At 43.4% G+C, this 12562-nt stretch overlaps 1 protein-coding gene across 3 annotated transcripts in view; it reads right to left on the minus strand.

Annotated features, from left to right (window-relative positions):
* Window positions 1–12562, minus strand: part of LOC118386209 (immunoglobulin superfamily member 3) — a 145149-nt gene that overhangs the window by 75977 nt on the left and 56610 nt on the right. The gene's annotated exons all lie outside the window — the stretch shown is intronic.

Raw genomic sequence — 12562 nt, forward strand, 5'->3', positions numbered from 1 at the left:
GTGTGGTAGGTAGAGTGTGTGTGTGTGGTAGGTAGAGAGTGTGTGTGTGTGTGGTAGGTAGAGAGTGTGTGTGTGGTAGGTAGAGTGTGTGTGTGTGGTAGGTAGAGAGTGTGTGTGTGGTAGGTAGAGAGTGTGTGTGTGGTAGGTAGAGAGTGTGTGTGTGGTAGGTAGAGTGTGTGTGTGTGGTAGGTAGAGTGTGTGTGTGTGGTAGGTAGAGTGTGTGTGTGTGTGTGTGGTAGGTAGTGTGTGTGTGTGTGTGGTAGGTAGAGTGTGTGTGTGTGTGTGGTGTGGTAGGTAGAGTGTGTGTGTGTGTGGTAGGTAGAGTGTGTGTGTGTGTGGTAGGTAGAGTGTGTGTGTGTGGTAGGTAGAGTGTGTGTGGTAGGTAGTGTGTGTGTGTGGTAGGTAGAGAGTGTGTGTGTGGTAGTGTGTGTGTGTGGTAGGTAGAGTGTGTGTGTGTGGTAGGTAGAGAGTGTGTGTGTGGTAGGTAGAGTGTGTGTGTGTGGTAGGTAGAGTGTGTGTGTGGTAGGTAGAGTGTGTGTGTGGTGGTAGGTAGGTAGAGTGTGTGTGTGTGGTAGGTAGAGTGTGTGTGTGGTAGGTAGAGAGTGCGTGTGGTAGGTAGAGTGTGTGCGTGTGGTAGGTAGAGTGTGTGGTAGGTGTGGTGTGGTAGGTAGAGTGTGCGTGTGGTAGGTAGAGTGTGCGTGTGGTAGGTAGAGTGTGCGTGTGGTAGGTAGAGTGTGCGTGTGGTAGGTAGAGTGTGCGTGTGGTAGGTAGAGTGTGCGTGTGGTAGGTAGAGTGTGCGTGTGGTAGGTAGAGTGTGCGTGTGGTAGGTAGAGTGTGTGTGTGGTAGGTAGAGTGTGCGTGTGGTAGGTAGAGTGTGTGTGTGGTAGGTAGAGTGTGTGTGTGGTAGGTAGAGTGTGCGTGTGGTAGGTAGAGTGTGCGTGTGGTAGGTAGAGTGTGCGTGTGGTAGGTAGAGTGTGCGTGTGGTAGGTAGAGTGTGCGTGTGGTAGGTAGAGTGTGTGTGTGGTAGGTAGTGTGCGTGTGGTAGGTAGAGTGTGCGTGTGGTAGGTAGAGTGTGTGTGTGGTAGGTAGAGTGTGTGTGTGGTAGGTAGAGTGTGTGTGTGGTAGGTAGAGTGTGTGTGGTAGGTAGAGTGTGTGTGTGGTAGGTAGAGTGTGTGTGTGGTAGGTAGAGTGTGTGTGTGGTAGGTAGAGTGTGTGTGTGGTAGGTAGAGTGTGTGTGTGGTAGGTAGAGTGTGTGTGTGGTAGGTAGAGTGTGTGTGTGGTAGGTAGAGTGTGCGTGTGGTAGGTAGAGTGTGCGTGTGGTAGGTAGAGTGTGCGTGTGGTAGGTAGAGTGTGCGTGTGGTAGGTAGAGTGTGCGTGTGGTAGGTAGAGTGTGCGTGTGGTAGGTAGAGTGTGTGTGTGGTAGGTAGAGTGTGTGTGTGGTAGGTAGAGTGTGTGTGTGGTAGGTAGAGTGTGTGTGTGGTAGGTAGAGTGTGTGTGTGGTAGGTACGCACTAGCTCATGCTGTGGAGATTGAGGACATAGTTATAGTCAGAGTGGAAGTCTTTTTGCCTTTATTTAACCTTTATTTAACTAGGCAAGTCAGTTAAGAACAAATTCTTATTTACAATGACGGACTACAACGGCCAAACCCGGACAACGATGGGCCAATTGTGCGCCGCCCTTTGGGACTCCCAATCATGGCCGGTTGTGAAACAGCCTGGATTCGAACCAGGGTATCTGTCGCCTTTTGCACTGAGTTGCAGTGCCTTAGACCGTTGGCTACTCGGGAGCCTGTTTTACTGTGTAGTGTAGTGTGTTCAGACTGCAGGCTGAGTTAGTTTTCCTCCATTTACACAGAGGCTCAGACAGACAGCCTGGGGCTGTAGAGCCCATTCTGAAACATTTTACAGTAGACGTTTTAACTAAATCACAATTTTTCATTCCAAATAATGAGGGGCTGATTAGCATGCTAACGAGGCGGTCACGATGTTAATCTCTAAACTGATACCAGCACTACCTCCACACACAGAGAGACAGGTGGAGAGAAAGGCAGAACGAGTAGGACGATTGACTGGTTTTAATAATGCTTTCCCTCACTTACACCACTGTATTAGCCAAGTGCAGTATTCTTTAACCTCTGAAATTCCAAGCCTTGGGGAAGCGGGACTGGGCTCGAGCCGCGGCTGGGGGGTCTACAAAACAAACATATCATTGTTTTAAGATGGTCATACCATGCATCATTTGGCTATTATATACAGATATATTTGTTTAACTTTATTTTATTTGATCAAATATAGAATTTGGCCTTTACTACTACAACCCATAGAAACACATTGAATAACACATTCAGAAATGGCAAAACAGGCCGCATCTTTTCTTATATATCAAGGAGATCTAGGAAAGCTAAAGAAATGTACAAAAAAATATGAAAATAAATAAAAAAACTTTTATAGGCCAAACCTTTCGGATGCCACAGACGTTTTCGTGAGAAGACCGATTTTCTCGTTGTCTGACAAACGTCGCTGTAGCTCGGCCACCTTCCACCGCAGATACGGAAAGCCGACGAAACCCGTGCAAAAAAAACCTGATAATTTTTATCTCGAATTTTAACGGACAGATTTTTTTATTATGTTACTTAGACTGACACACGTATACGCATCTGCCTGTGTGCATGTGTGTGATAGACAGAGCAGGGTTATCAGCAGTTCCTGTGAAAGAGTAGACCTACAAGCACCTCGAGTTCTTTTCTGTTGAGGTAAGACTTCAAACTAACACAAACGTCTCGGGCTCCAATACCAGCGTCATCCTCACATTTTTCTCCTGCCTGTTTTATGAGAACCAGCTTACTAACACGAATACATATGTACCATTAGCATTCTCCTATTAATATACCTATTCTTGTAGCATTCATATTCATGTAGCCTAGCCACTGCATTGCATTAATTTCACACAGAGAAGAGGCAGAGCACCCCTGAGGGTTAGCGCTTAGCTAAGCTAATCAAATCAAAACAGAGGAGCAGTGGCGCTTTTGGCCCATTTGCCATTTACACACACACACACACACACACACACACACACACACACACACACACACACACACGTTCCCTGTTAACACTCTCATAGCGCTAACACGTTAAACCCCCTCTCATTAGCCTAGCTAGTTAGCGTGGGCGCTACGCTAAAGACAGCACTCTCTCGCGTGCTGACATACAGTGCCAATTAAAAGTAGACACACCTACACATTCAAGATTTCTCTTTTCTTTTTTACTATTATCTACATTGTAGAATAATAGTGAAGACATCACAACTATGAAATAACACATGGAAACATGTAGTAACCAAAGAAGTGTTAAACAAATCAAAATATATTTGATATTTTTCAGTGGCCACCCCTTGCCTCCATGACAGCTTTGCACACTGTTGGCATTCTCTCAACTAGCTTCACTTGGAATGCTTTTCCAACAGTCTTGAAGGAGTTCCCACATATGCGGAGCACTTGTTAGCTGCTTTTCCTTCACTCTGCGGTCCAACTAATCTCAATTGGGTTGAGGTCGGGTGATTGTGGAGGCAAGGTCATCTGATGCAGCACTCCATCACCTTCTTGGTCAAAAAGCCCTTCCACAGCCCGAAGGTGTGTTAGGTCATTGTCCTGTTGAAAAACAAATGATAGTCCCCCTCAGCACAAACCAGATGGGATGGCGTATCACTGCAGAATGCTGTGGTAGCCATGCTGGTTAAGTGTGCCTTGAATTCTAAATAAATCACTGACAGTGTCACCAGCAAAGCACCCACACACCATCACACCTCCTCCTCCATGCTTCACGGTGAGAACCACCCATGCGGAAATCATCCATTCACCTACTTTACGTCTCACAAAGACACTGCGGTTGGAACCAAAAATCTCACATTTGGACACATCAGACCAAAAGGACAGAGTTCCACCAGTCTAACGTCCATTGCGGGTGTTTCTTGGCCCAAGCAAGTCTCTTCTTATTATTGGTGTCCTTTAGTAGGGCTTCTTTGCAGCAATTCGACCATGAAGGCCTGATTCACGCAGTCTCCTTCAAATAGTTGATGTTGAGATGTCTGTTACTTGAACTCTGTGAAGCATTTATTTGGGCTGCAACTAGGCTGGTAACTAATGAACGTATCCTCTGCAGCAGAGGTCAATCTGGGTCTCCTTTCCTGTGGTGGTCCTCATGAGAGCCAGTTTCATCATAGCACTTGATGGTTTTTGCGACTGCCCTTGAAGAAACTTTCAAAGTTCTTGAAATGTTCTGTATTGACTGACCTTCATGTCTTAAAGTAATGATGGACTGTCGTTTCTCTTTGCTTATTTGAGCTGTTCTTGCCATAACATGGACTTCATCTTTTAACAAATTCCGCCATCTTCTGTATACCACCCTTACCTTGTCACAACACAACTGATTGGCTCAAACGCACTGAGGACAGAAATTCCACAAATTAACATTTAAGAAGGCACACCTGTTAATTGAAATGCTGGCTACTTCTACTAATCTCAAAAATAAAATATATTTTGATCTGTTTTGGTTGCTACATGATTCCATTTGTGTTATTTCAGTTTTGATGTCTGACCTGTACTGTATATTCTATTATTGTATTGACAATAGCCAAGATTGCCAGTGTGTGTAGATGCTTGTGTGTGTGTGTGTGCCATAACTTATGCCATAGCATAAGTGCAAATGAGGGAGGAGAGGCGGAAGATGAGGGCAGGTAGCCACTTGGCCTCTATGCCCTCCCTATCACACTGTGTCTTGTTCAGAGTATTAAGATGGCCTCTATGCCCTCTCTATCACACTGTGTCTTGTTCAGAGTATTAAGATGGCCTCTATGCCCTCTCTATCACACTGTGTCTTGTTCAGAGTATTAAGATGACCACTATGCCCTCCCTATCACACTGTGTCTTGTTCAGAGTATTAAGATGACCACTATGCACACACTGTGTCTTGTTCATATTAAGCCACTCCCTCTCTATCACACTGTGTCTTGTTCAGAGTATTAAGATGACCACTATGCCCTCCCTATCACACTGTGTCTTGTTCAGAGTATTAAGATGGCCTCTATGATCTCCCTGTCACGTTGAGTACGTTTACACCTGATCTTAAATCGGAGTAAGATAAAAATCGACGTAAGACTACATCGATTAAAACAATTGGTTTTCTGAGCAATCTTTCAAATGATTAGGACACAAACTTCAGCGGTGTATTTGATCTGTGCATGTGCTAACACTAGCCTCCTTCTTTAGCACGAGTGACAAACTTTATATGTCCAAACTCAGAATCAAATATGCTTCCCAAAAGCAACATGGTCACTGTGGTGGATGGAATGTTTATTTTGATTGGCGATGCTCTGCCATCAGGTAGCATGATTTCAGATGTGTCCAAGTAAACAGGATTATTAGATTATTAAATCACTTCTTGCAAAGCATGTAAACTTTTAAATCAAACTATTATATTAATCTGACTCTACACAAAAAAAATGCAATATTGTGTGCATGTAACCATACTCACTGTGTCCTGTTCAGAGTATTGAGACGGACCCTACACCCTCCCTGTCATACTGTGTCCTGTTCAGAGTATTGAGACGGACCCTACACCCTCCCTGTCATACTGTGTCCTGTTCAGAGTATTGAGACGGACCCTATGCCCTCCCTGTCATACTGTGTCCTGTTCAGAGTATTGAGACGGACCCTACGCCCTCCCTGTCATACTGTGTCCTGTTCAGAGTATTGAGACGGAACCTACGCCCTCTCTGTCATACTGTGTCCTGTTCACAGTATTGAGACGGACCCTATGCCCTCCCTGTCATACTGTGTCCTGTTCACAGTATTGAGACGGACCCTATGCCCTCCCTGTCATACTGTGCCCTGTTTACTTCCTCTCCTCTCTTCCTTTTCCATATACCATCTTGTTCCACCCTGCTTTGCAGTGTTATATTCTTTGTACTCTATGTTCTATTCTGTGGTTCTAAAGTGCCTCTGTGTGTACTGTGGGGTTGTGTTCCGTAAGAGACGTTCTGTATTGTTTTGCGGTGCTGTTCCCATTTCCACTGGGGGCTCTTCAGACGCGCCTCTCACAGAGTCAATTACCACCAGAACATTTGTTCTGACTGACAGGACAGCGCCCGGGCGGTGTGTGTGTGTGTGTGTGTGTGTGTGTGTGTGTGTGCGCAGTCAGAGTGGCAGTAATGTCATTGAGCAGGAACCCCTGTCATTTGGAGGAGATGAGATTGGCAGGGAAATGGCAGAGTAGACGGAGTGATAAAATCTCTCATTCCGTTTGGACCCGTGCCCATTCACCAGCTCAGAGAGCACACTCATTCACTCAGAGCCAAACGGAAGAGAGAAGAGCGATTGTAAATTAAATAGAGAAAAGGAGATGGTGAGGTCAGAGAGAGCGAGAGAGGAGAGAGGGAAAGAGAGCCACTGTGAGGAGGAAGTCTGCGTGAGATAAAGTGTTCCAGTCACACAGCCTCCCAATCAATACCAACAGACAGCAGACTGATATAGCCTTCCTATCCCGTCCTCTCACCTCCAGTAACTCTCCCTCTCTCCTTATCCCACTCCCTCCATCAGCCCACAACGTTATCCCGATCGGCATCTTTCCATCACGCTATCCCTCGGTAAATCTACCTTGATCCTTCATTTCTCTCCATTCTTCCATCTAGTGCTCTCAATCCCTCCCTTTCATCCCTCTTTATATCTGTGTTAAAACCTCAATCCCTCACCCCCCTCCCCCCCTCCTCCTTCTCCTCCTCGATTAATCTGACAGGGCTGGAGGCAAGACATCTATTGACAAAACCATAGACCTGCTTCTTAGACAGCTAAAGACAAAGAGGGGAGAAAGAGAGAGATCGGGAAAGACAGCGGACGGGGATAGAGGAGTGCCACTCTCAGTGCAGCATATACCATAGAGTTGCAGGATGAATCCATCGTCAGTGTAATGACAGAAAAATGGTCTACCTACCTCAGTGTGGCAGGTAGCCTAGCGTTTAAGAGTGTTGGGCTAATAGCTGAAAAATCACTTAACCCTAATTTCTCCTGTAAGTCGCTCTAAATAAGAGTGTCTGCTAAATTCTGATTATCTTCTAAAAGAAAGAGGGAGAGAGAAAAGGAGAATCATTCTAAAAATGTGCTTAAAAAAAACCTCACCCTTCCACAGGAGTCAACACACACACACACAGCTATACATCGACACCCAACCATGCCAACACACATCTCTCTCCTAGCGAACTAGTTGCTTTGAGAATGATCATAGGTGGTAGGCAAGGCAGTAACCCGAATAGTCATATCAGACACAGAGACTATGTAAAACATGCCCCTATAGCACCATCTGCATTGTGGGTAGTGCCCGGGGAGACCAATCAGACTGGAGTCAGGAAAAAAGGCTCATCATTTCTCCGTCACACACACACACACGGTTTCTCTCCATCAGTCACACTCTGTACGATAAACCAGCCCCTTAAGCCAATAGACTGAGAAGATAAAACAGACATGAGTGTGAGAGAATATGATACACGTGTCCAGCAGTATGGAAGCTGTCATGGATCGAAGTAGCACTGTCATACTGTGATGGTGACTAACAACTGAATGATCTACTTTAAAGAGCACTTGATGTACTGTATTTTTGCCACAGAGTTAATAATTGGTCTTGGACATGACTGTGTTTTTGAGCCTCATGGCTGAGTAAGAGAAGAGAAGTCTGCTCCCTGTTCTCATACAAGCTGGTGCCTTGGACACACAAACACAGGCTGGTGCGTAGGACATGCATGGGAACGGGAACACACACACACACGGTAGGACCATTTCATGTTGTAATTTTTTCTCATGAGTCAATGTTTAGGAGACATAGGCGGTGGGTAGGATGCTAAGGCTGTCTCCTGGGACCCCCCCGTCTTGGAACCATGGCTCCTGAATGAGTGGTCCGCCATGTGGGTGAAAACAGACTGCGGTTGACCCCCGACCTGGAGCTACTTCTGTATAAACGGTTACACATGGTGATGTTAGACTTTCACCTTTAACCTGGCAGGACATCCGTGTTACAACACTGATCAGTTAGAAAACATCCCAGTCACAAGGCCTGGAGAAGTGAAGTCTTTAGTCGCTTTGTACAACCAAAAAGGACAAACTGTAGATATCACACAATATATTGTACAGTCCACACTCAACAATTGTCTGAAAAGTTACTATTATTTTTAAGATTTATTTTCAATAGCTTGTTCGTGCTTTTATGAGTTGTTTTGTAATAGGGCGGCAGTGTTTCCAGTTGGCCCACATCAGCCAGGCACTTGTAGACTGTTGTCGCATTATAAAAAGGTGTGTCAGACACACAGTTTGGTGGTATCATCTTTCTGAACTATCAGCCATACACACGGCCCAGGAGTCATATTCTACTGCCTCACACAATAGACACACCTCACTTTCACAAACAATGATGATACAATATCGGGTAGGCAGGAACAAAGCCAGGTGTGCTGCTGAAAACATTCCCCTGGGAACAGTGTGTGTATACTGTTCCACATCTATAAAATCACTCTCACAGAACCCATTGTGACAGAGGGGACATTGATCACTGTGTGTCACCGTCTGTAACTCAGTACACTGATTACACCCAATTTCTCCTGCTATCCATTTCCACCCCCCACTAATCCACAAGAACATCTTCAAGCCCAAAGAGAGAGCTAAGTCGCTGCATTAAATTAATCAAAACAGGAACATTTTACATTTGGCTAGAAATTCAAAAGGAAATGATCTTAACAGAGAAAAATGTCCTCCTGTGTGCTACCTATATCCCACCACTAGAATCCCCATACTTTAATGAAGACAGCTTCTCCATCCTGGAGGGGGAAATCAATCATTTCCAGGCCCAGGGACATGTACTAGTCTGTGGCGACCTAAATGCCAGAACCGGACAAGAACCTGAAACCCTCAGGACACAGGGGGACAAACACCTGCCTGCAGGGGACAGCATTCCCTCCCACATAGGCACAACTATAGGCACAACTATGACAGCATAACCAACAAAAACGGGTCACAACTCCTGCAGCTCTGTTGCACACTATGTACATAGTCAACGGTAGGCTTCGAGGGGACTCCTATGGTAGGTACACCTATAGCTCATCTCTTGGCAGTAGTACTGTAGACTACTTTATCACTGACCTCAACCCAGAGTCTCTCCGAGCGTTCAGTCAGCCCACTGACACCCCTATCAGACCACAGCAAAATCACAGTCTACTTGAACAGAGCAATACTCAATCATGAGGCATCAAAGCCAAAGGAACTGAGAAACATTAAGAAATGCTATATATATGGAAGGAATGCAGTTTGGAAACCTACCAAAAAACAATTAGGCAACAACAAATTCAATCCCTTTTAGACAATATCCTGGGTAAAACATTCCAATGTAATAGTGAAGGTGTAAACTTGGCAGTAGAAAATCTTAACAGTATATTTGACCTCTCGGCTTCCCTATCAAATCTAAAAAATCTCAAATAGAAAACTGAAGAAAATGAACAACAATGACAAATGGTTTGGTGAAGACTGCAAAAATCTAAGAAAGAAATTGAGAAACCTGTCCAACCATAGAGACCCGGAAAACCTGAGTTTACGCCTTCACTATGGTGAATCACTTAAACAATACAGAAATACACTACGGAAAAAGAAGGAACAGCACGTCAGAAATCAGCTCAATGTAATTGAAGAATACATAGACTAACCACTTCTGGGAAAATTGGAAAACACTAAACAAACAACACGAAGATTTATCAATCCAAAATGGAGATTTATGGGTAAACCACTTCAATCTTTTTGGCTCTATAACAAAGAATAAAGAGCAAAAACATATACATGATCAAATACAAATCTTAGAATCAACTATTAATTCTTGGGGCTAGGGAGCAGAATTTTCACTTTTGGATAAATAGCGTGCCCAATTTCAACTTCCTGCTACTCATGCCAAGAATATAAGATATGCATATTATTCATAGATTTGGATAGAAATCACTCTGAAGTTTCTAAAACTGTTTGAATCATGTCTGAGTATAACAGAACATATGTAGCAGGCAAAACCCAGAGGACTAACTGTTCAGATTTTTATTTTTAATTTTTTTGCCTCTCTCTGTTCCCTGACTTGTTATTGCCAAGGGATATGTTTTAGGGACCTGTTTTCAGTTCCTACCGCTTCCACTGGATGTCACCGGTCTTTGGAATATGGTTGAGGTTATTCCTTTGTGCAATGAAGAAGTAGGCCAACTAGGAACTGGGTACACTTTTGTGAGTTGCGCAAGAAGTGAAAAGTGACGCTGGTTTGTTTTCCTGTATTGAACACAGATTGCCCAGTCTACAATTTGATCGATTATTAACGTTTAAAAATACTTAAAGTTGTATTACAAAAGTAGTTTGAAATATTTTGGCAAAGTTTATAGGCAACTTTTGAAATATTTTGTAGTGACGTTGCGTTTTTTGTAAGCTGTTTTTTCTGGATCAAACATGCTTTATAAATGGACATTTTGGATATATATGGACGGAATTAATCAAACAAAAGGACCAATTGTAATGTTTGTGACATATTGGAGTGCCAACAAAAGAAACTCGTCCAAGGTAATGCATGTTTTATATTTTATTTCAGCGTTTTGTGTAGCGCCTGCAGGGTTGAAATATGCTAACTCCCGTGTTTACTGCAGGTGCAGATGGTGCAGGCTATCAGATAATAGCTTCTTATGCTTTCGCTGAAAAGCAATTTTAAAATCTGACATGTTGGCTGGATTCACAACGAGTGTAGCTTTAATTGAGTATCTTACATGTGTGATTTAATGAAAGTTTGAATTTCATAGTATTCTATTTGAATCTGGCACTCTGCATTTTCCCTGGCAATTGGCCAGTTGAGACATTTGCGTCCAGCCTATCCCTAACTACTTTAAAGACATCCAGAACCCACTGGATTCTCCAATTACCTTGAATGAGTTACAGGACAAAATAAAAACCCTCCAACTCAAAAAGGCCTCTGGTGTTGATGGTATCCTTAATAAAATGATAGAATAATATACAGACAACAAATTCCAATTGGCTATACTAAAACTCTTTAACATCATCCTTAGCTCTGGCATCTTCCCCAATATTTGGAACCAAGGACTGATCACCCCAATCCATTAAAGTGGAGACAAGTTTGACCCCAATAACTACCGTGGAATATGAGTCAACAGTAACCTTGGGAAAATCCTCAGCAGACTCGTACATTTCCTCAATGAAAACAATGTACTGAGCAAATGTCAAAATGGGCTTTTTACCAAATTACCATACAACAGACCATGTATTCACCCTGCACACCCTAATTGACAACCAAACAAACCAAAACAAAGACAGTCTTCTCATGCTTTGTTGATTTCAAAAAAGCCTTTGACTCAATTAGGCATGAGGGTCTGCTATACAAACTGATGGAAAGTGGTGTTGGGGGTAAAACATACAACATTATAAAATCCATGTACACAAACAACAAGCGTGCAGTTAAAATTGGCAAAAAACTGTCACCAACCAAGGAGGGCCTACAGCAGCATCTAGATCTTCTGCACAGATTCTGTCGGACCTGGGCCCTGACAGTAAATCTCAGTAAGACCAAAATAATGGTGTTCCAAAAACGGTCCAGTCGCCAGGACCACAAATACAAATTCCATCTAGTAACTGTTGCCCTAGAGCACACAAAAAACTATACATACCTTGGCCTAAACATCAGCGCCACAGGTAACTTCCACAAAGCTGTGAACGATCTGAGAGACAAGGCAAGAAGGGCACTCTATGCCATCAAAAGGAACATAAAATTCAACATACCAACATACCAATTAGGATCTGGCTAAAAATACTTGAATCAGTCATAGAGCCAATTGCCCTTTATGGTTGTGAGGTCTGCTCAGCAACCAAGACTTGGGGCAAACACCAAATTGAGACGCTGCATGCAGATGAGTGAGAGAGTGAGTGAGAGAGAGACTTCCTAACCTCCTGCCCAATGTATGACCATATTAGAGACATATTTCCCTCAGATTACACAGATCCACAAAGAATTTGAAAACAAATCCAATTTTAATAAACTCTAATATCTACTGGGTGAAATTCCACAGTGTGCCATCACAGCAGCAATATTTGTGACCTGAAAAGGGCAACCAGTGAAGAACAAACACCATTGTAAATACAACCCATATTTATGCTTATTTATTTTCCCTTGTGTACTTTAACCATTTGTATATTGTTACAACACTGTATAAACACTGCTCAAAAAAATAAAGGAAACACTTAAACAACACAATGTAACTCCAAGTCAATCACACTTCTGTGAAATCAAACTGTCCACTTAGGAAGCAACACTGATTGACAATAAATTTCACATGCTGTTGTGCAAATGGAATAAACAACAGGTGGAAATTATAGGCAATTAGCAAGACACTAAAGGAGTGGTTCTGCAGGTGATGACCATAGACCACTTCTCAGTTCCTATGCTTCCTGGCTGATTTTTTGGTCACTTTTGAATGGAGGCGGTGCTTTCACTCTAGTGGTA

The sequence above is a fragment of the Oncorhynchus keta genome, chromosome 7, assembly GCF_023373465.1.
Source record: "Oncorhynchus keta strain PuntledgeMale-10-30-2019 chromosome 7, Oket_V2, whole genome shotgun sequence".
Taxonomy (NCBI): domain Eukaryota; kingdom Metazoa; phylum Chordata; class Actinopteri; order Salmoniformes; family Salmonidae; genus Oncorhynchus; species Oncorhynchus keta.